The 22,992-nt window shown below is 34.5% G+C and overlaps 1 protein-coding gene and 1 pseudogene across 3 annotated transcripts in view; both read left to right on the plus strand.

Moving 5' to 3' along the window:
* ADK (adenosine kinase) overlaps positions 1–22,992 on the plus strand; it is a 450,870-nt gene that overhangs the window by 55,790 nt on the left and 372,088 nt on the right. The window lies entirely within an intron of this gene.
* LOC120609911 (uncharacterized) lies at positions 20,846–20,964 on the plus strand (annotated as a pseudogene).

Genomic DNA, 22,992 nt, shown 5'->3' on the forward strand with positions numbered 1-22,992 from the left:
CATGAGAAAAGTTATTTTTTTGATTTTTATGTATAGTCTGATCTTTGTAGGGTAACTATTAACTATATTGCTTTTTAAATGGATCTTTAAAAAGCTCTTTATAATAACATTCATCATTTTTGCTTATGGGATTGTGCCTCCAGGAATAAGTACCATACGTTAGATTTCTTTGCTCCTTTTTAAACTAATACCATAAAGTGACTTCTGTGAGAACCTCAGACTAGTATTGACTGAATTTTTTTCAGGTTTTTATACAGATTCCACAAATGCTTCTCAAGTAATCTGTGACCAGAGTTCATGCTTTTGGGTGAACTTTTGACTGTCCTCCCACTTTAAAATTCTGGGATTTCAGTTTTTTTCTTATCATAATTGGATTATGAAACTTCTCAAAGGTTTGAGTAAATATTTTATTGTTTAAAAGAAAATGATTACACCTGTCATAAATTAGAACTCATTACACGAGATAATTTTAGGGTTAACCTTGGTCTTATATTCATGCATGTATGATAAATGAAAAATGTATGTTCTTAGTGGTAAATATTAAAACTCTTAAAGAATTTAATCCTAAATTGCCATCTTCTGCTTTTGAAGATATGTATGATGCCTGGACATTAGAAGAAACTTAGTTTATTTATGAGTTTTATCACAGACTGTAACCTTAGTATATCAGTTAGGTTTCAATTCCACTATGAGTATTAAGAAATAAGGAATTTATTAAAGGAGTTAAACTTTATTCATTGTGGGAAAAATTATGTAAGTACAGGTCCAAAAAAGATCAGAGAAAAGTCACTAACTACTCCTGGTGTAGGTTAATGAATTTTAGAAACAGCTAGGCATGTCTAACTGCTGGAGTGAACTGTGAAGGGGGTGGGCAGGTTGTTGGCTCTTTGCAGCTACCACTTCTATGGGTTTTCAGTGCACCCTCTGGTGATAGGCTTGAAAAGTGATCTGGAAGTGGAGTGAGGATAAGTAAGAACACACTGGAATTCTGCCCATACTTTTCTGTCTATCTTTCACTACCTTTAACCAATAATTATGTTTGGAGTGAAATGGCAGCTGCTTCACTTGTACCCCCAAATTGTATACAAATTTTTCTTACTAATCCTAACCTGAAACCATTTAGGAAAGGAAATTCTAGGAAATGTAGCTCTAATTAACATAGTGTCAAACTATATCACTTGGTTTAATCACTTAATCTTCTGAATTTAATGTCCTTATTTGTAAAATGCTGATAATTTCATTTTTTCTTATTAGGTTTAATAAGGATTAGATGAAATTATATATATGAAAAAGTTTTGAACTATGAGGAACCATGTAAAGGTTAGTTGTGATATAGGTTTTTGTGAACACGATGTTTATTAAAAAAACTCTCTTGAATTGTCTTTGCTCTTAGAAATGAAGTCTGTCAGATATTGTGGGTTTAGATTAATGTTTTGCTATTATCTATTAAGCAAACGATTTCTTTAATTAACTACTCTTTTAGTCTATTCGGTATTCCCTATGAATATAGTTTCTGAGTTTCTGGTATAAAATTCCTTAGAAAAGAAGAAGGATAATGGTATTCTTTGCTCTCTACTTCTGATTTTTTTTTTTTTTTTTTTTTTTTTTTTTTTTTGCGCAGAAGGGTAAGGTGTTTTCTGAAACTGTATCTAGAGCTTTTGTCACTATGTGATGTTTTTGGGGTGAATATTCAATGAGGTCAACATGGAATGGAGAGAACGGAAACTGCTGGTATGCTGAATCCTTTTTTTCTTTAGTCTAAAACAAACAGGAATATTTTGAGAATAAGGCTGTGACATATCTACCTGAAAAATAATGTAAGGGTATGACAACACTGTTTCCACTTAAGAATTGAGTCGGACTTTTTAGGACTGATATGGCTTTAGAAGTTTTGGGAAATTTTTAGTATCTATTAACAGCTAATCTAATTCTTGAAAACATTTTCTCCATTGATATAATTATTGATTTCTTTTTTTGAAAGTATCGAACAATTAAATAATATATTAAAAAACAAGAAAAGAGCATTATTTTAATTGCTTTTATGCTCTAATTTTCACAGCAACCTTTAGAGGTAGGTATTCCCATTTTGTAGAAAACTGAGGCTTAGACTGTAGCTCGTTTTATAGTAGAAGATAGACTGTGATTTGATTTCAGATCTTTTTTTATTGCTTTCCACTTTGCCTAAGTTCAGTGACTTAGGAAAAAGAATATTTTTTACTTTTTTTGGAGGAATGATACCATTTAAAACAAATGCACTTCACAAAATGTTTAAAGGTATTTGTGATGGACATTACATTTTATAAATTTTAATATGATTTACTAGAAATATGCCATAATTTGTAGGTAATACTGTGTTTTGGGGGAGTTGGCTGATGGTAAAATCTGAACTCATGTTGATGAATAGAAAGCCAGTGTTTCCAACAGACTATGTCTTGTCTTGAAGTTCTGTGTTATAAATTTATTCTTTGTGGTGCTAGCTCCCTCTGTAGAATTTCATTAAGATTGCAACTTGGTTTTTTCAATTACTTACTGAAATGCTTGAAACATTATCTAGAATAGGTTTTAAATTTTTCTTGTAAAATTTTATTTATATCTTAATAACTTCCAAGAGTTTTCCTTGTGAAAATGTTGCCTTTATAAAAATGTCTCAGTGTATATACTAAATTTTAATACTATATATGAAATGAAACAACCTTATTCAAACATTCCTACTACTTTAATGCTTTGTTTGGGAAGGCCAGGGAGACCTGCGATTTCTAGGTCAGTAATTCTGTGCTGAGTAAGACCAGAGAAGGTAGAAAAAGCCTGATAGGAAATTAAGAAAAAATGTTTTGGAGTTTAACTGGATTCTATATATCATATTTAAAAATTTCCTTTTTTCCCTAGAGTTTTTTTTAAATATTGAATTGGATGGGAAAATGTTCATTAATTTTTTTTTTCAGGAAAGAGACAAAAAATTTCTACATGGTAGAAAGAGCAAAAGAAATATTTTAGCAAGATCCCAAAATTGAACAAAGAAATGCAGAAAAAAATGCTTCACTTACACAATTTGCATAAATTTATGCTCTTGCAAAGAAAACCCTTAGTTACCTAACCCTACCACCAATTTCCCTTTGTGGGAGTTTGGATACTTCTTTTAACACCACTTTTTGTCCTTTCTCCCCCAAACTATTTTGTATTTAGATATTAAATTGTGTAATTAGCTCTTCGAAGATGTTTTGCCTACTAGAATGAGGGCAGAGGGAATGTGATTGGCTTCCAAGATGTTTTTTTAGAAAAATGGGCAAACCGATATCAACCATAATGCTATGGACTATGTACAACATAATAATGAGGATAGGCAAAAACTAAAGTTTACATGCCCTTTTAGTTTATAAAAATTTATATTCTTTTCTAAGTAGATTGAAGGATGTTGTTAGGATCATGGCATGAATAGGATTTTAAACAATTTTGTTAGATAATTTTTTTTGAAGTCTTTTTAAAATATCATTTATTATTGTTAAAGTATGATGTGGTTTACACAAACACTGGCATGCATTATGGTGGCAAAAAAATTCAAGAATGATTCTTATTTTTATATTTGTGGCCTAACGTGATCTATTTTGGAAAATGTTCCATGTGCACTTAAGAAGAATGTATATTCTACTGCTTTGTGGTGAAATGCTCTAAAAATATCATTTAAATCCATCTGGTTTAGTGTGTCATTTAAGGCAACTGTTTCCTTGTTGATTTTCTGTCTGGAAGATCTGTCCATGGGGTGCTAAAGTTCCCTATTATGACTGTATTACTGTCAATCTCTCCCTTTATATCAATCAATATTTGCTTTTTATAATTAAGTGCTCCTTTGTTGGATGCATAAATGTTTACTAGGATTATAGCCTCTTGTTGGATTGGATTGATCCCCTTATCATTATGTAATGTCCTTTTTTGTCTCTTATTAGAGTCTTTGTTTTACTGTCCATTTTCCCTGATATTAGTATTGCTACTCCAGCTTGTTTTCCATTTTCATTTGCATGAAATATCTTTCTCCATCCCCTTCAGTCTGTGTTTTTCAATCTGAAGTGGGTCTCTTGTAGACAGCATATATATGGGTCTTATTTTCTTACCATTCAGCTACTCTGTGTCTTTTAATTGGAGCATTTACTCTATTTACTTTTAAAGTGATTATTGATAGGCGCATAGTTATTGCCATTTTATTATTCATAGTTATGTTCCCCCCATTTCTTCTTAAAGAAGTCCTCTAACATTTCTTATAATATTGGCTTGGTGGCGATAAATTCCTTTAGCTTTTTCTTGTCTTGGAAGCTCTTTATTTTACCTTCAATTTTAATTGATAGCTTTGCTAGATAGAGTAGTATTGGTTGTAGGTCCTTGTTTTTCATCATTTTGAATATTTTGTGCTAGTCCCTTCTGAACTGCAGTTTCTGTTGAGAAATCAGCTGACAGTCTTATGGGAGTACTCTTGTAAGTAACTAACTGCCTTTCTCTTGCTGCTTTTAGGATTCTCTCTTTGTCTTTAACCTTTGTCGTTTTAATTATGACATGTCTTGCTGTGGGCTGCTTTGGATTCATCGTGTTTGGGACTCTTTGTGCTTCCTGGACTTGCATATCTATTTCCATCACAAAGTTAGGGAAATTTTCAGTTATTTCCTCAAATAGGTTCTCAATCCCTTGCTTTCTCGCTTCTTCTCTGGTATCCCTGTGATGCTAATGTTGGTACACTTAATCTTGTCCCAGAGGTCTGTTAAACTATCCTAATTTTTTTTTTTTCTGTTCCAATTGGGTGTTTTCTGCTACCTTATCTTCCAAATCACTGATTCGATCCTTTGCTCCAGCTAATCTACTGTTGATTCCTCCTAAGGTATTCTTCATTTTGGTTATTATATTCTTCATTTCTGATTGGTTCTTTTTATGGTTTCTTTGTCCTTTTTTATGCTTACTATGTCCTTTTTAAAGTTGTCACTGAAATAATCTATTCTTCCCCTAAGTTCATTGAGCACACTTTTAATCAGTGTTTTGTACTATGTATCTGGTAGGTTACTTGTCTCTATTTCATTTAGTTCTTTTTCTGAAATTTTCTCCTGTTATTTCACTCGTGACATGTTTCTTTGTTTTCTCATTTTGGCTGCCTCTCTGTGTTTGTTTCTATCCAGTAGGTAGATCTGCTACATCTCCTAGTCTTAGATGGGTGGCCTTATGTAGTAGGTACCCTGTGTGGCCCATTGGTGTAGTCTCCCTGATCACCTGCACCAGGTGCTGCAGGAGTGTCCCTTGTGTGGGGTGTGTGTGCCTTCCTGTTGTAGTTGAGCCTTGATTGCTGTTGGTATGTCAGTGGGTGGGATTGAGTCTCAGGCTGATTGCTTGTGAGGACCACCATGCCCACAGTGTATGAGCTGCTGTGTGTGGGCTATTCCCATGCAGCAGGATTTGCCTCAGGGTGCTCATGTGCCTGTTGAGACCACCCGTTGGGTGTGCCACTTGTGGGGCTAATTTGGTGCTGTTGAGTCCGATGTCAGTTTTTAGGTGTGTTGCTTCTGAAGTCCCTTGGGAGGGGCTCCCATGCAGGCCAAGGTCAGCTGCTGCCTGTGACTGGCCTGGGGCTACCTGGTAGGAGCTACAGAGCTATCTGCAGTTGGTCCCTGCCTGTACTGGACTTGGAGACATGTGAGAGAGGCCACATGGTGACTGGAGGCCTGCTGCCACCAGTACCAGGCCTGGGTCAGCTCAGCAAAAGGCCCACGGCACTCCAAGGCCTGAGGCTGCCTGCCTGCTGCCTGAAAGACTTAGCAGCTGAAAGATCCTTGGGTGGTATAAAAGTTGGATGAGGTGGGGTTCCAGGGAGTCATCAGGATGGTGCAAATTGTATTCCCCATGTTAGTGCAGATACAGATTTGGTGCCAGTACTGAGCCTATGGCCACTTGCATTAGTTTCATATCATACCAAGGTCAGCTGCTGCCTACCTCGGACCCACAGACTTGTTCAAGAAATACTGCAGCTTCAGTTGGGGCTAGTGGCCCACCACCAAGATTTGTTCAAGAAATACTGCAGCTTCAGTTGGGGCTAGTGGCCCACCACCAAAAGTGTCTCCCGAGGTGCATGAGCTGAGGTCTATTGATTGTGCTGAAGGAGCCTCCTGCCACTGGCAATTTGCAAGTTGGATAGGGCAGGGTCTCACAGAGTCACTGGGTGGAGGGAGTGGAGCTCACCAGGCTGCTGCAGATTCAAATTTGGTCGTGTGGGAGAATGGCTTAAAACAAGTAAGGTGGCACCCACCTGCAGGCCTCACAGGAGTAAGAGTCAATACAGGGATAATGGTGGCTATTTCTCCAGCACTCTCCCTAAAGCCACACAACTTATCTTTCCCTGGCTGGTTGGTATCTCCACTGATTTTTATGGCCTGATTTTATGTGGACTCCTTTCCCTGGCACTGGAAACCTGGGCTGAGGAGCTTTAGTGTGGAGCTTGGGCCCCTCACTCCTTCAGGGGGACCTCTGAAGATGAGATATCCCTCCAGGTGCTCAACCACGACACTTGGGAGTTGGACTCGCCTATTTTGTGTCTTCGCCTCTCCTACTAGTCTCGATGTGGACTTTTCTTTATATCTTTAGTTATAGGAGTTCTGTTCAGCTAATCTTCAGATGGTTCTCCAGGTTAATTTTTCTATAGTTTAGTTGTCATTTTAACGTGGTCATGGGAGGAGGCAATCACAGCATTTACCTACTTCGCCATCTTAGGGTTCTCAGTTTAATCATTATTTTAGAATGTAGTCTTTCTGCTTATAAAAACAAGTTTGTAAAACAGTATGCCATGTTATACGTCTTGTGTTTACTGCATCTCTTGATTGTATACTTTTCTCGTGTGCTTGATTTAATCTCATAATGTTTTGTTCATCATGGACCCTAAGTGTACAAAATCCACTACTAATGTTGCCAGTAAGAGGCCATATTGAATGATTGACTTGGAAACAAAATTAACAGTGATTAAGGACTACAAAGGTGGAAAATCAGTGATGGTTATTGCTCGCCAGTCAAGCATGTCCCATTTCACCATAACTTTGATCTTGAAGAACAAGAACATAGTGATGGAAGCTGTGAAAGTTCTGCTTTATTGAAGCCAGTGAAACTAACAAAAATTCTAGAAGGGCTTATATCAGACATGGAGAAATTTCTAATGATCTGGATTGAAGACTGAACAAAGAAGCTTATTCCTTTCAGCACCATGACAGTCACAGACAAAGCAAAAAATTTGTTTGCAACATTGAAAAAAAGGCTGGACCTGATCATGATGTTGAATTTACTGTTAGTTCTGAGTGGTTTAAACAGTTCAAGAGTTGCTCTTTATTACATCATGTGGAGGTGAGTGGTGAGACTGCATGTGCTGATGTGAAGGCCGCCTAAGAAGTTTGGAAACTCTAGGTAAGCTGATTGTGAAGGAAAATTACTTGCCAGAGCAAATATTCAATGTAGATGAGAACTCTGTACTCTGGAAATAGATGCCTGAAAGGACTTTCATCCATAGGAGGACAACTTAATGACAGGTTTCAAGGCTTTTAAGGACAAATTACAGTCTTACTTGGGGGCAGTGTTCCAGGCTGCAAATTGAAACCCTTTGTAATCTGGCACAGTGAGAACCCTAGGGCCTTTAAGCATATCAATAAGCACACACTGCCAATGTAATACAGGGGCAATAAGAAGCCAAGAATGACCCAGTTCCTCTTCCAAAAAGCCTTTTTGAATTGCCGTGCTATTGAAATGGAGAAGTACTGGTTGGTTAATAAGATACTTTTAAAATTTTTTCTTACTGTTGATAATACTTCCAGACATCTTTTTATTGGTGGTCTTCATCCCAATATCAAAATGTTGTTTCTCTTTCCAAATATCACCTCCTTGATTCAACAGATGGATCATGGAGTTATAACTGCTTTTCAGGTCTACTACCTGAGGAGGACCTTTGCCCAGGCTGTCGTTGCAACTGCAGAAGACACTGAATGCATTTCTGGAAGGATTACATCTGTAACTGTATCCAGAACCTTGCTTGGGCTTGGGATGATGTCGCTAAGGACTGGACGAATAGCATCTGGAAGAAGACACTCAAGAATTTTGTCCTTGATTTCAAAGGATTTGCCAAGGATGAGAGGTTGCAAATCAACAAGTCTTTGGTTGAGATGGCAAACAACTTTAACCTGCGTGTGGATGAAGATGACATTGAGGAGCTCCTAGAGGTAGTTCCTGAGGAACTGACTAATGAGGAGTCATTAGAACTGGAACGGGAACTCATAGCCGAAGAGGCAAAAGAAAAGGAAACTTCAGGAGAAGTAGAAGAATCCCCAAGAAAACTCACATTGAAGGATTTAACAAGTTTTTTCAAATCTCAAAAGCTCCTTAAAAGGTTTGAGATATGAACTCCAATACTGAAAGATTTCCATTAATAGAGAAATATTCATGATGCATTATCTGCTTACAAGCAAATCTATGATGAAAAGAGAAACAAGTCAAGCAAACCACCATGGACATACTTCTGAAAATAATGACACCTCTTTAAGAAGAGCCTCAGGTAGGTCCTTCAGGAGGTATTTCAGAAGAAAGCATTGTTATCATAGAGATGACAGCTTCATGTGTTATTGCCCTTGAAGACCTTTCAGTTGGACAAGGAGTGGGGGTAGAAGACAGTGATATCAGTGATCCTGACCCTGCGTAGGCCTAGGCTGATGTGTGTGTCTATGTCTTAGTTTTTAACATAAAAGTTTAAAACATAAAAGAAAAAACAAAAAAACAAACCCAAAATTTTAACAATAGAAAAAGGCTTGTAGAATAAGGATATAAATATTTTTGTACAGCTGTACATTGTATTTTTGTTTTAAGCTAAGTGTTGTTACAAAAGAGTTGAAAAGATGAAAAATTAATTTTATAAAGTAAAAAAGTTGCAGTAAGCTAAGGTTAATTTATTATTGAAGAGAGAAAAATATGTTTTTTCTTTTTATAAATCTGGTGTAACCTTAGTATACAGTGTTTATAAAGTCCACAGTAGTATACAGTAATGCCCTAGACCTTCTCATTCACTAACCACTCACTGATTGACTCACCCAGAGCAACTTTTAGTCCTTCAGGCTCCATTCATGGTAAGTGCCCTATACAGGTATCTCATTTTTAAAAATCTTTTATATCATATTTTTACTGTATCTTTTCTAGGTTTAGATATGTTTAGATATATAAATATGTACCATTACATTAACCATTGCCTACAGTATTTGGTACAGTAACATGCTGTATAGGCTTGTAGACTGGGAGCAATAGGCTATATCATATAGCCTAGGTGTGTAGTAGGCTGTACCATCTAGGTTTGTGTAAGTGCACTCTGTGATGTTTGCACAATGATGAAATCACCCATTGACACGTTTCTCAGAACTTATCTCCATTGTTAAGCTACATACACATGACTATATAGTTTATTTATTGTTTATTTTTTGTTTAAAATCTTAGTAGTTTGGGGAATTTTATTTCAGACTATTATAAATTATTAGTCAGTAACTTCTTGTTTGGAATTATTTTATTGAGTCACTCAATAAAGATGGTTAGATTTTCTCCATAAAGTGAAGAATATATCTCCTATGCAAAGAGGTATAGGTTAGTCATGGATGAAAGTGATGACTATGGGTACAATCAACCTTGAAGAAAGAATAAAAGCATTATATTCTTATATTCTAGGACTTATTATGTTTAAGGTTGTTTAATGTTAGTAGGTGGTTATATAATTAAAATATTCTAATTAATATATCTGTCAATTAGTTTGTAATAACTAAAACAAATTCAATTTGCTTTGTATATGAAGAACATTCTAAGTTCTGCCTTAATTTTTATAATATTTGTATATCTTTATGCTTTTCATTTCTCTGCAAAGCTCATTTTGTTAATATGTGAGACCTGGAAAATAATAGTATTAATGTAACGATTCCTTAAAGATTATAATACTATCTAATTTTACAATATTCCCAAGGAGTGAGTAATTTTAGCCTCTCTTCAAGACTATCATATTATTTTTAACTGTGATCATTTGCATCTTTCTTATTTGTTTCTCTTGTTTATTCTAATTATGCCCTCAGGCATTAACATAGTATAAATTCATTATTTTTTCTACTGGACTCCTCATCAGATATTTGAATGTGATTAAACATTTTTTTGGGATAGAAACTGTCCTTTGTATTCCTAGGACTTTTTGTTGACTGACTTGATTGAGAACGTATGTGTAATGTTTCAGTCTTCCATTAGTTTGTATAACTGAGGGAATTTTCTGTTTTTACTTTAGATTCGTGGTCTGTAAAGTGTATTCTAAAATTGTATGTATTTTTTTCATAATTCTTTTATGTGGGCCTTTGTAAAGTAAGTATTTTAAAAGTGTAATAATTTAGCCTTGTAAGCCCATTGTTATTTGGAAAAATGAATATGCTATGATATGAAGCACTTTTATTGTTGTTTTCAGGTTTCAATAATGGAAAACTGTTAGGTAAAAGTATAGGTCTGTTACCTATCTTTATTGTGTCTGGAATGATTTATCGATACTGTAAAACAAAACTTATCAGTAAGACTGTAGGATTCTGTAGGATTCTGGGAATCGTCTCAGTGACTGTAACTGGTATTGTTGACAGCATTATTACGGTTATTAATTATTATCTTTTGAATGTCCACATTTGTAAGGCAGAGTAAATAAAGCCATTATTACATATTTAATTTCAGAAATGGCTTAGCATGCAGTTTAATGTCAATCTATAGGAATTTTGTTTAAAACCTTTGTTTTTAATCTTAGAGTATTACGGTTCTAAGGCTCCCTGATTATGACTATTTTATGTGCAGAATTATTGGCGATAAAAATTGTGTTTTATCAACTTCAAATGAATGATTCCATTTCTCGTCTACAAAGTTATTCATAAGGTATTATTTAATGCTGAATTTATGCCTTTCTTCTCTCATAGCAGTAATGAAAATGTCCCTTAGGTTCCTGAATATTCTCAGCTGTAGAAAACATTTAGTACCATTCCTTTAATTTTACTAATGAATAAGATGAAGCATAGAAATCATAATTGGTAAGGAAAAGACTATTACTCAAGTCTTCTTTTTAGTCCATTGTTATTTTCATTTTACTAAATTGTGTTTATTTTCCCAATATATGCATTATGGAAGCATATTGAATTTTGAATTGATCTGCTTGTTTTCAAAGAAATGGGTTTGTTCTTTATTTTCCAACCATGGCTTTTTAGTTTGAATACAGGTTGAGAAAGCTTTTATGTTAGAAAAGTTATTAGATTGTTTTGTAATTCTCTGTATAGTTTTTGTTTGTCTCCTCTAGATTATGAGCTACCCAAAGGCAAAGCTATTTTTATCTTTGTATCATTAGGGCTTGGCACTATGCCAAGCATATTCTAGCAGCTCAATACATTTTAAATGAATAAATATTATGCTTAAAGTCTCCAACTTTGCTCATTCTTTTTTAATTCTTGCCCAGATTGTTATAGTAGCACCTCATATGTTTACCCTGCCTCCAATCTCACCCCCTCTCCTATCTATACTTCACATTCTTCTTTTAATGTTTATTATGTTTTTGTTTCTGTCCTACTGATTGTCTCCCTTTCTAAAACATCATTTTGTCCCATCACTTGATCATGTTGTTAAAACACTTTAATAGTTTTCCATTGCCTATGGATCTAAGGGGTTCAGAACAGGCCTCACCAAAATGTGCTACTTTGGCATGTGGAATATTTTGAGCTGAAGGTTATCAAGACCTTGTGGGCTCAAATAAAACTTTTACCTCTCTCAAAGAATTTAAATTGAGGGGCTTGCCCATCATAAGAGCTATCACCAGAAATAACTTTTTAAAACCTATCTATAGGACAGGGAAAACATTTAATTTCCGGACATCTGCCCTCTTGTCCTCCTGTGAATTATCCTTCTCCCTTCTGAAGCCTCAGGTGCCTTACCTCATTCTTATGCCATATAAACCTCATTTTACCAATCTATCTTTGAATCTCTCATGTATGTGGAGTTCTCATACATATGTGTATAATTAAATTGGTTATTTTCTTTTGTTAATTAGCCTCCTGTAGATTTAATGATTAGATCAGCTGAAAGAACCTAGAAGGGTAGAGGAAAGTGACTTCCTCTACCACAGGATGAATTTCAGATTTATCATCAGCCTGAGTTGGAAGCATTTGGTGGTCTCAATATGGCCTTCCCTTTTAATCCCATCCCCTGTCAGTGGCCTTCTACCTTGAGCCCCAGTAAGACCTAATTGCTTATTCTTGTATGTGTCTTTTCATGTGGCTGCCCTACCCCTTCCCAATCTCATCTGCCTGATAACTTCAAAACTTAGCTGCTTCTTCCAGTAAGTTCCCTATTCACCGCTCATAAATGTTTCTCTCGTTGTACTATAATTAGTTCTTCCATATTAGAACAAGCTTCTTGAGGCCTGTGACTATTTCATATCCAGTTCTTCTTGTGTATAGTACGTAGATCTGTTTATTAAATGCTGTTGAATCAAATTAAATGCCTGTGAATTATGGAGTATTACTTAAATTGGAAGTTAAATTTTAAGAGAATGATGTTTTAGGAATTTTAGGAAAATGATGTTAGCTTTTAAAGCATAAATCAGAAATTTCGGAGTCTTTTGGCGGTTCTTCACATAAACTGATTTGCTTCTTATTTCTTTCTTCTCTTCTTCTTCCTCAGGCTTTGGTTTTAGATTTTCTTTTCAGGCTATGGTTTTCAGGTTAAGCCATAAGCATTTCTGTTATTTTAAAGACTTCAACATAATATGGACATTTTTCACCAAATGTACTGTTGTTGGGAGTTTAATGTCACTTTAGGGCCAGGGCAGAGATGAACTTTGCTTTACATCTTTTGTGTTAAAGCAGAAGTTAATAATGGTCAGCATATTTTGCACATGTATGAACATTTCAAGTTATACAATTCTTTTACATGAGAAGAAGTGCTGCATCTGTAAGGTGCTAGATAATGGGGAAAAACGAGAGCTACATTGTAAGCTCCAGAGAGAATGGACTTATATCTTTGTATGTTTGTGTGTGCTTTCCGTTATATACATAGTGTAACATAGTGTGTGGTTAACCAGTAATTATGGGGAAAAATAGTATGTAATTATCATTTTAGATAAAAGGACATATAAGAAATATGCTACCTTTTTCTTTGGTTTTAGTATTTTGATCTTGCTCTCTTTCTTCATTTCACCTTTGAGAGACTGTTATGAAATTTACCAAAATAAATAACCTTATTTTTGATTTTGTCTCCAGTTTGTTTATATTCTTTTTCATAATTTTACATGTTCGTTTAGCTCATAAAATTATGGCTAAGTTATGTTTTGATCATTATCCAGCACACCATTAGTACTCAGAAAGCTTTTATTGTTAATAAACTTTGAGATCAGCCTTACTAATTTCAGTTGATTATTTAGACACACCTATTAAAGAAAAAACAGCCCCTAAATAAACAATAGACAGCACTATCTTTTGTGAAGATTATGTTCATATCTTATCCTCTTTATTGAATTATATCAAAAATATGTTATTTTTGTATTAAAAATTGACATCTTTTTTAGGCTTAGACCACAAGTTGAGTTCTGAGGAGATTTTATCTTTAATGCCATTAAAAAAATGGTTAACTTCTCAGTAATTAAAAAACAATGCTGCAACTTTGGTTCAGTTTTTAAGTATACATATGCTTGCTAATCTAGCTGCTTTTCATTTATTAATTCATAGTACTTTATAATAACTTCCTATTATGCAATTTTAAAGAAGTACTAATACAGTAAATGTAGAATATTATTTTATAACTTAGGTGATATCCACCAGATGGTGCTATTTAACCTGTTTTGTCTGTGGAAATAAAGAGGATAAATGAATATAGAATTTTAAAAACGTGTATGGAAGATCTCCTAAAATTTTGGGGCATAGTGTTTTGGGAGTAGAGGAGTTCAGTGGAAAGAAGTATCCAAATGTAAACTTATATTCAATACTGTGTGTTTATCTTAATAAAGATAGTCTATCGTTAGAGTTAATAGCATGGCAGTGAATCTTTTATTTAGTCTAAAAATATTAGAGATTCTTTTTTTTCTTTTTCTTTTTTCCAGCTTTATTGAAATATAATAGACTATTAGTTGCTCATATTTACATTGTACAATTCAATGTGTGTGTTTTTTTTTCAGTTATGGTTGGCATACAATATTATATTAGTTTCAGTTGTATAGCATAGTGATTAGAGATCTGTATAACTCACAAAGTGATCACCCCACTAATTCTGGTACCCCTCTTCCCTCTTACATATTTATTATAACATTGTTAACTACTTTCCTTATGCTACACTTTAATCTCCATGTCTATTTTGTAACTACCCATTTGTACTCAATCCCCTAATCCCCATCATCACCCCCAACCCCCTCTCATCTAGTAGTCCTCAAAATATTCTTTGTATCTATGAGTTTGTTTCTATTTTTGTTGTTTATTTTGTTCTTTAGATTCCACATGTACGTGAAATCATGTGGTATTTGTCTTTCTCTGACTTACTTCATTCAGTGCAATACCCTCTAGGTCCATCAAAGCAATATTTTATTTCATCCTCTTCCTTTTAGTCTGTGTGTCTTTTAATCTGAAGTGAGTGTCTTGAAGGCAGCATATGTAGGGGTCTTGTTTGCTTATCCATTCAGCCACCCTATCTTTTGGTTAGAACGCTGTATTTTTTTCCATTTGAGGTACTTGTTGTTACGAATGTAGTTATTACCATTCTTTATTCCTGTTTTTGATACATGTTTTTTCTTTTTAAAGAAGTCCATCCATTTCCTGATAAATTCCCTTAGCTAATTTTTGTCTGGGAAGCTCTTTATCTGTTCTTCGACTCTAAATGATAGCTTTGCTGGATAAAATATTCTTGGTTGTAGATCTTGGATTTTCATCACTTTGAATATTTTGTGCCAAGCCCTTTTGTCCTGCATAGTTTCTTTTGAGAAATTGAAGTGTTCAGTTCCTTTACACGAGAAGAAGAAATGCTGCATCTGGAAGGTGCTAGATAATGAGGAAAAATGACAGCTACTTGTAAGCTCCAGAGAGCTTACATAAGGAACCTATGCGACACGACATTTAATCGTGTTGCATAGGTTCCTTAAATTATTACAGTCTTGGCATCTTTTTTTCTTGCCATTCTGATTGAGTGTCCTTGGCTTCCCTATCCTCTATATTGGTCGTTCGATCCTATTCTTCATCCACTCTATTGATTTCCTCTAATATACTCTTCATCTCAGATAATGTATTCTTCCTTTTTGACTGGTTCCCTTTTATAATTTCCATTTCCACTTTTATATTTTTTATCTCTTTGTTGGAGTTCTCACCGAGTTCATCTACACTTCCTCTAAGTTCATCGAACATCTTTATAACCAGTGTTCTGAACTCTGCATCTGTTAGATTGCTTGACTCCATTATTCCTGGATTTCTGTTCTGTTTTCTCATATGGTTTCTGCTTCTTTATCTTCCCATTTTGGCTGCCTTTCTGTGTCTGTTTCTGTGTACTAATCAAAGCTCCTAAGTCTCGACTTATTAGCATGACTTTGTGTAGTAGGTGTCCAGAGGCACAGTGCTGAGAGGGGTTCAGCTACAGGCCAAGTTTAGCCCGCCCCAGCTTTTGCCCTTCTGGGTCCAATTGGTAAGATTCAACAAGCAGTCCACTAATGCTGTGCTTATAGTTGCCTCAAGAAGCAACGCCAAAAACCTAGACCAGCTGCCACCACCGTGGGTCTTGGAGCTACTTAGCAAGATGCACTGGACTGGCCTAAGATAGAACTGAATGTGCCTTGGGTAGGGCTGTGATTTGGGGGAGGCAGAGTTTCAGGGAATCCTCTGGGCGGAGGACTTGTGCTATCCAGTTTGATGATGTCTCAGCTATGGCAGTGTTGAATCCACACACTGGGAGCAGGGAGGGCTCAACAGAGGAACAATGGATACCTTTAGCACTTCTGCTCAGGAGAAAGCCTTGCCTCTGGCCCTGGCTCCAACAACTCAGTATTCCCCTGTAAGTCCCTGGTACCCCCAGAGCAGCCGACCTGGTGCTGGTGCTCAGAGCAAGCGAGTCTGTCACCGTGAAAGTCTGGTCGTGGACATGGCCTCTTTAAGAGGAGTCTGCAGCTGCTGGCTGCAGCTGCTGTAGCCTTGTCCCACTCAGCCGCTCAGTACTGGGCAGCCTCATATCTTCACCCCATCTTGCTTCCTACTGTTGCAGGGTGATGTCTTATTTCTTTCCCTAGTTGTTTTGCTTCTGTTTATCTAGACCCCAGGTGACTCTGCTTGCTCTTTGCTCCGTGTTTTCATTACAACTTTGATTTGGTCGTAAGAGGGGATGAACAAAGCCTCTATCAGCTACATCATTTTGCCCGGGCTATAAATAGAGATTCTTTTCAAGGTTGATATAATACGAATCCTATTAAATATCTTAGCTCCATATGCATGAAAAATATAATTATTTTTAAAAGAAGATATGTTACCAAAAGTCATGTTTCAGTTTTCTTTACATTTTAAAATAAATAATACTAATATTATAATCTGAGTTACAGTTATTTACAAATTAAGGGAAACATTTTGATTATTTTATGTGTTCTTTAATATTTCCCAATTAAGGAGAGAAAATTAGGCTTGAATTCATTATTTTTACTAAGGGAAAGATTGCTCTTCTAAATTTGTATATTAGGAAGAAAGCAACTATGTGGTGCACTATTCATTTACATGTCGCAGTTGAATGACCATCCATTATATTAATATGGATAAATAATGAAATATAGATACTTTTCAGTGAAGAATGGAAGCTTCAGTCAGTGTTTCTAAGATTTTAAAGTACTTACTTTTTTTGATCATATTATCACTCCAGTTGTGGTTGTGTCTAATCATAAGATTGATGCCTTGTGTTAAAATTACTTGCCAAAGTTATTGTTGATTGTGCCAATAACGATTTTATTGCTGTTTGTGAAATTAGAGATTAAACTTGCTTTTATTTCCTACAACTGAATTTTTCCTCTAGAAAGGTACATGTATTACTTTGAATTCAGTGAATGAAACATATCTCTATAGGCTAGTATATATAAAGATAGATTTTCTTGTGTTCCTAGACTTTGTGAATGAATAATATAATCATAATTATATTAACATCATTCTCATGATACTGTTAAGATTATGAACCACCATAGTGCTTTATCTTAACTCGTTTCAGAGCAGTTGTCTGTTTTTTTTTTAACTTTGTATTATAGTTTTAGAGTATACATCAGATCTCTCCTGCAAGACTGTAAAGTTTTTCCTGGTTGGTTTCCCTCATTCCACTTAGCACAGTACTTTACTTATAGTAGAAGAGCAATTTTGTCATGCCAAGTATTATTAGTAGTGTTAAAGTACAAAGGAAATTACTTAGATAGCTTTTCCTCCCTGTAGAAATTTCCATGGTAACAAAGAGTTATCTTTATTTTTTTATCATATGCTTTACTGAGATGGCTTTTTATAGTTTGTTTAAATAGGACCATCTCACTGAAATTTCTTCGAATCATAATAGTGACACATTCTGTATTGTTAGAGATAAGTGTTTAAATTTTTTAAAAAGTCAGAAATCTTGTCATCTGTCCAGTTTCATATGGCTCTTGAGAATTAAAGATGGTCTAGTCCAGCAGTTCTCAAAATGTAGTTCAGGGCCTCTTTCGTGTGTGGGGGTAACGGGGTGGGTTCATATGACCTTTTCAGGGGATCTGGGAGGTTAGAGCTATTTTCAAAATGATACCAAGACATCGTTTGCCCTTTTTATTCTCATTCTCTCATGAATCTAAATAGTTTCCAGAGGTTATATGACTTGTAATATTGTTGGGACTGTGTAAGCATAGGAGAATCTAGCTGTCTTCTAGTAAGTCAGGCATTAAGGAGATTTGCAAAAATTATAAAACAATGTTAGCTCTTATCGCTAATGTTTTTTAGTTTGGAAATAGTTATTTTTTATAAAGTGTTATTTATGTTGACATTTAATGGTTCTATGGTTTAAAAAAATAAAAATGCACATTTAAAAAATTTGTTTTAAGTTCTAATATGGTAACCAGAAATAGATATAAAAGCTTTTTGAAGTACTTAATACTTTTTTTAAAATGTAAAGAGTTCCTGAGATCAAAGCATTTGAGAACTTCTGATCCTAATTCTTTATCTTTATTTCACAGATGAGAGTACTCCGAGGCCCAGAGAGGTTAAGTGGTTTAGTCAAGTACACTCAGCCAGTTTTTGGCTGATACTTGTATCACTGACTTCTGACTGCTTTGATTTTACTAGTGTTTCGCTTTTTAGATATTCTGAAACTTAATACCAACTCCGAGCTCCTTAAGCTGTTTTCAGTTTGATATTTTAACTATATACTTATAACTAAGTATATGAATAAATTGAGAATATTGACTTAATTTCACCTACAAGAAAATGGTGTGTTTTTTTTTTTTTAAAAAAACCCACATAAAATGTCTAGTATAACCTTGATATAAAGTATAAACTTTCTAGCAGGAAAAGGGAATTAATACATGAATAGTGTAGACTTAGTGTCAAAAATGTAAAGTTGAGGCCAAAGAGGTAGCCTCATATTTTACAGACTTATTTTTACTATCTTATTTACTTTTTCACCCCTAATCAACATTAAAACATTGGTTACGAGCTTCCCTGGACATTTATGGTAGTCCACTCATAGGAGAACAAGGTGTCCTATTCTTAGATTTCATAAATTAAAAGGATAATAACTCCATAGTACTCTTTTGGTGGATATGCATTATTTCTCGTGTTGAAACTCATGGTTGACAGAGTGGATTCTAAAACATTCCCTTATTATTATTATTTTTTAATTATTAAAGGAATTTAAAAATGTCATGAAGACAGATTGAAAACCAGATAGTTTTAACTTGAAGAAGGAGAATCAGGATATATATGATAGCCCTCTTCGTTTGAAGGGTTTCCTTCATATGGAAAATCTAATTTTATTGAGTTATTTGTGAGACCTCAGGGATAGAAGAACCAGTACATAGATGAAACAGACTGAATAATTTTAGCTCAATAAAGGAAAACTTTCTAGTAGTAAAGAAATACAAGAATAGAATCAGATTGTTTTGGAAGTATGAGTTCTTTCTCAGGAGGTGTTAAAGTATAGACTGGATTACTTGGTAAGAATGTTGGTGAATGAATCAAGGAGATAGGGTTAATTGGGTTAGATGACCTTTAAGATTCTTTTATTATTATGTGTTTGGGTATAACTTGTTGAAAATAACTATTTTCATGATAAGAGTTTATTTTTCAAAGGCAATTGGTTTAGCAGATATATTTCACTTTTATATCAACTAGTCAATAAACCTGAAGACTTTATGGATCTGTGGACTCGCCATGAGGAGTATAATCGATTCTCCTAGGAGTGTGTGTTTTGTTTGTTCCTTTTCTTGCAAGAGATGATGGATTGGTAGCAGAACTTTGGAAGAGAAAGGTATAATAAACATTAGAAAGGAAGTTAAGAGCCATTTTGAAGATACTCATTGAATTGATGATGTTTTGGGGCATATTTTCTTATTTGCTTATGATCACAAATATTTTCTGCCTCTAGTTTCCACTGTTTTCCTGCCTACTTTTCCATATATTCTAACAGAGTATTCTATAACTAATATTTGTGTGAAATTTCCTCAGTTATTGGTGATTTCATAACTGGTAGGGTCCTTTGTAATATAATCACTAAAGTGATGACTGCATTAAACATGCCATATTGTATAACTTATTAATGTTTACAGGGAGGAGGAGAGAAGGATCTAGCCTAATATCTTAAACTCTTTTTTTTCTTAGTATACAAGAGGGAAATACATGTTCTTACTATTACTAAAAGTAAATGGACTATAGCAAAATATTTGGCTTTATTTTCATTTGCTAGTGGGTGTTTGTATTTCTGTGCTTATGCATGTATCTTTGTATATCATTTATATTCTTAATACTTTCAAAAAAACTTGAGATCTTATCATGTCTTATTGTATACACACACGCACACACACAGAGTTTTATTTGTTCATCAGACATTTATTGAAGGCCTGGCATAGGAGTTAAGTTAAATTACTACAGGTTCAGGTAGGGAATAAATGAGTGAAGCCCTGTAAAGTCTATTTTAGACATTGGAGGACAGAGTGTCAGACAGTAATTTTCCTTCACTCATAGTTTACAGTCTTAGGGTGAAGACAGATTTGATCATTAAATTTCTTAAATAAGAAATAGGTATATCTAGCAAAATGTAAAAAAGCTTAGAACTTGGAGTTTTATGACTTGAGTTCTTATTCTGCCACTATTTATTCATTCAGTTAATGCTTATTAAATATTTATTATACATACCAGAAATGTAGAGATTCATATGATATAATCCTCCTGTGAAAAAATTCACTTTCTCCAATTATAGACAGACGAGCAATAGCTAGCTATCATACAGTGTGATAACTGCTGTGAGTCATGGAAGGAGAGTTAAGAGAAGCAACTGCATGTGTAGGTTGGAGCCAAATTGTGAGTGATTTTATATACTAAGCTAAAGTTGTTGGATTTTTTACATGAGAGATACGTGGGACCTGTGGAAGATTGTTAAGCAGGCAAACATGCTTAGTTTGCATTTTACAAAGATAATTGATAGAATACAGGATGAAGTGGAGAGAAGTTGAGGCTGGAGGCAGGTCTATTAGTTTTAAAACTCTTTGTAATAGATATTAATGAGATAATGAGGATCTCTTATAGGGTAGCAGTAATGACTTTGGAACATATGGGCTGGATTCAAAATATAACTCAGAGTCTATGTCCATGCCACCCTGAATGTGCCTGATCTTATCTGATCTCGGAAGCTAAGCAGGGCTGGGCCTAGTTAGTACTTGGATGGGAGACCACCTAGGAATATCAGGTGCTGTAGGTGTTAAAAAACAAAACAAAACAAACAAACAAACAAAATATATATATATAAAATTCAGAGGTTGAATTGACAGGATTTAGTGACTGATAGATAAGAGAGGGCATCCAAAATCCAGGAAGATTTTCAAGTTTTGTCTTTGGAATCTGTATAGATACATGGTGATGCTATTAACTTTTGAAAGAAGCAACATAATTTGGGGGAAGTAATGAATTTCGTTCTGTGATGTTGAGTTTCGAGGAATAAATCTAAGGGAATACTGGAGATATTTAAGTTGTAAGTGGAGGAAATACCTGTTAAAGAGAAGAATTAGAAGAGATAGCTATTAGGTATGTCATGAAATCTCTTAAATTCTCAGCTTGTTATTTATAAAATATGGGAGGTGGAATCAGTTGTACTGGTTTGGAAATAAGCAATGTTTTAGTTATCACAAGTTCTAAATTAGTGGTACAAAAATTACAGTAATTATGTATATTATAGACTAATAATATTTGTTAACATTGAGTGAGTTAAACTTTATTGACTGCTTCCTATGAAGCTTAGCTAAAATGCTAAGCATTTTACATTCATCATCTTATTTTATTCCCATAGCAGCATGAGTTAAATATTACTATTATCTGGATTTTCAGAAGAGAGGGTATATTGATCAAGATTTTACAGTAAATAAGCGGCAGGATGGGTATTTAAACCCAGGTCAGTCTGACTTTAAAATCCAGGTTATTAACCACTATGCTTTTTTGCCTGTCTTATAGAACATGAGAGCTATAATAGATCTAAAGACATCATCTAACTTGGCCCTATAATCATAGCTAAGTTAATTTAATTAATGTCAAGATAAGCTATCCAGTTTACTTAATACAAAGTTTACCCAACAGGCATTCATAACTGCTGTCATCCTTGTGGGAGATCCTTATTTTGAGTGTGTGTGTAGCAGGGGCAGAGGGCGGGGCTACTCCTCTACCATGTGACTTGAGTAAATCCTGATTAGTCTAGGCCAATCATAGTTGTCCCATTTTTTTGTGCTAGTAATCAGAGAAGACATGGGCATGTGATTCATATCTGGCCAATGAGACATGAGGGGTGATTTCATGAGGACCTTCTAAGAAAGGGATTATTTTTTCTATTTCTGGATGTTATCCATCTTGATGGATGCTTTGAATTGTGGGAGCTATTTTGTAATCACATGAGGGCTAGTTGAATTTAAAATAAAACACTGTTTGGTAGAATAAAAAGACGGAGAGAACCTTTATCCTTAATGATCTTATTGAGCTGCTAAATTACCCAATCTTAAAGCTAGCTACCCTGCCTCATGACTAAGTCTTACATGAAATTAGAAGAGATTTCCTAGGCTGTGTGAAAAAAGGAAATTTATTAGGCCATTTTAAATTGGACTTTTGATTTTTTCATATTTACCACCGAAAGAAAACTAACTGGGATCTAAAGTGTTTATCCTCTATCTGAAGTACGAAGGAAAGCCATTGTTAGGCTTGCATTACTGTTAAGTTATAATTGAAACAGGAATAGTAGATATTCTTATCTATTCATAAATTCATTCCGATTCACTGCATGCAAGAACAATGCAATAAATTTATGTGGTACACTATTGAACTTGTTGCTTTCCTATGTTTTTAATTAAATCAAGTTTGAAATTCTTGTTCATCCTAGTAGGTTGTTGTCAATGGTAATAGGCTCTTTCTGTTTAACAATAGAAATTTCTTTCTGGTCCTAATCTAAAATAATTTATTCTGTTTGGGCATCAAATTTAATGTAATCATTAATTCAAGACTTAAAAAAAATAGATCTTTTATATAAATGTTTTTCTTTAATGTTTCACATTTCAGACATTAATCATGAAATGTTTTTACACAGATAAATAAGAAGTTACAGTATATCTCATTTAGTTCAAAACTATTTCCATTAATCATGTTCCCTTAAGTAAGCTTGGGAACATATAGTAACTAGGGTGTTTACTTTTAAGTTTTATTTACTGTGACATTAATGTCTTTTGATATCCTTAGGTATGTCTGACATATT

Source organism: Pteropus medius, unplaced genomic scaffold, assembly GCF_902729225.1.
Source record: "Pteropus medius unplaced genomic scaffold, Ma_sr-lr_union100, whole genome shotgun sequence".
NCBI classification, from domain to species: Eukaryota; Metazoa; Chordata; class Mammalia; order Chiroptera; family Pteropodidae; genus Pteropus; species Pteropus medius.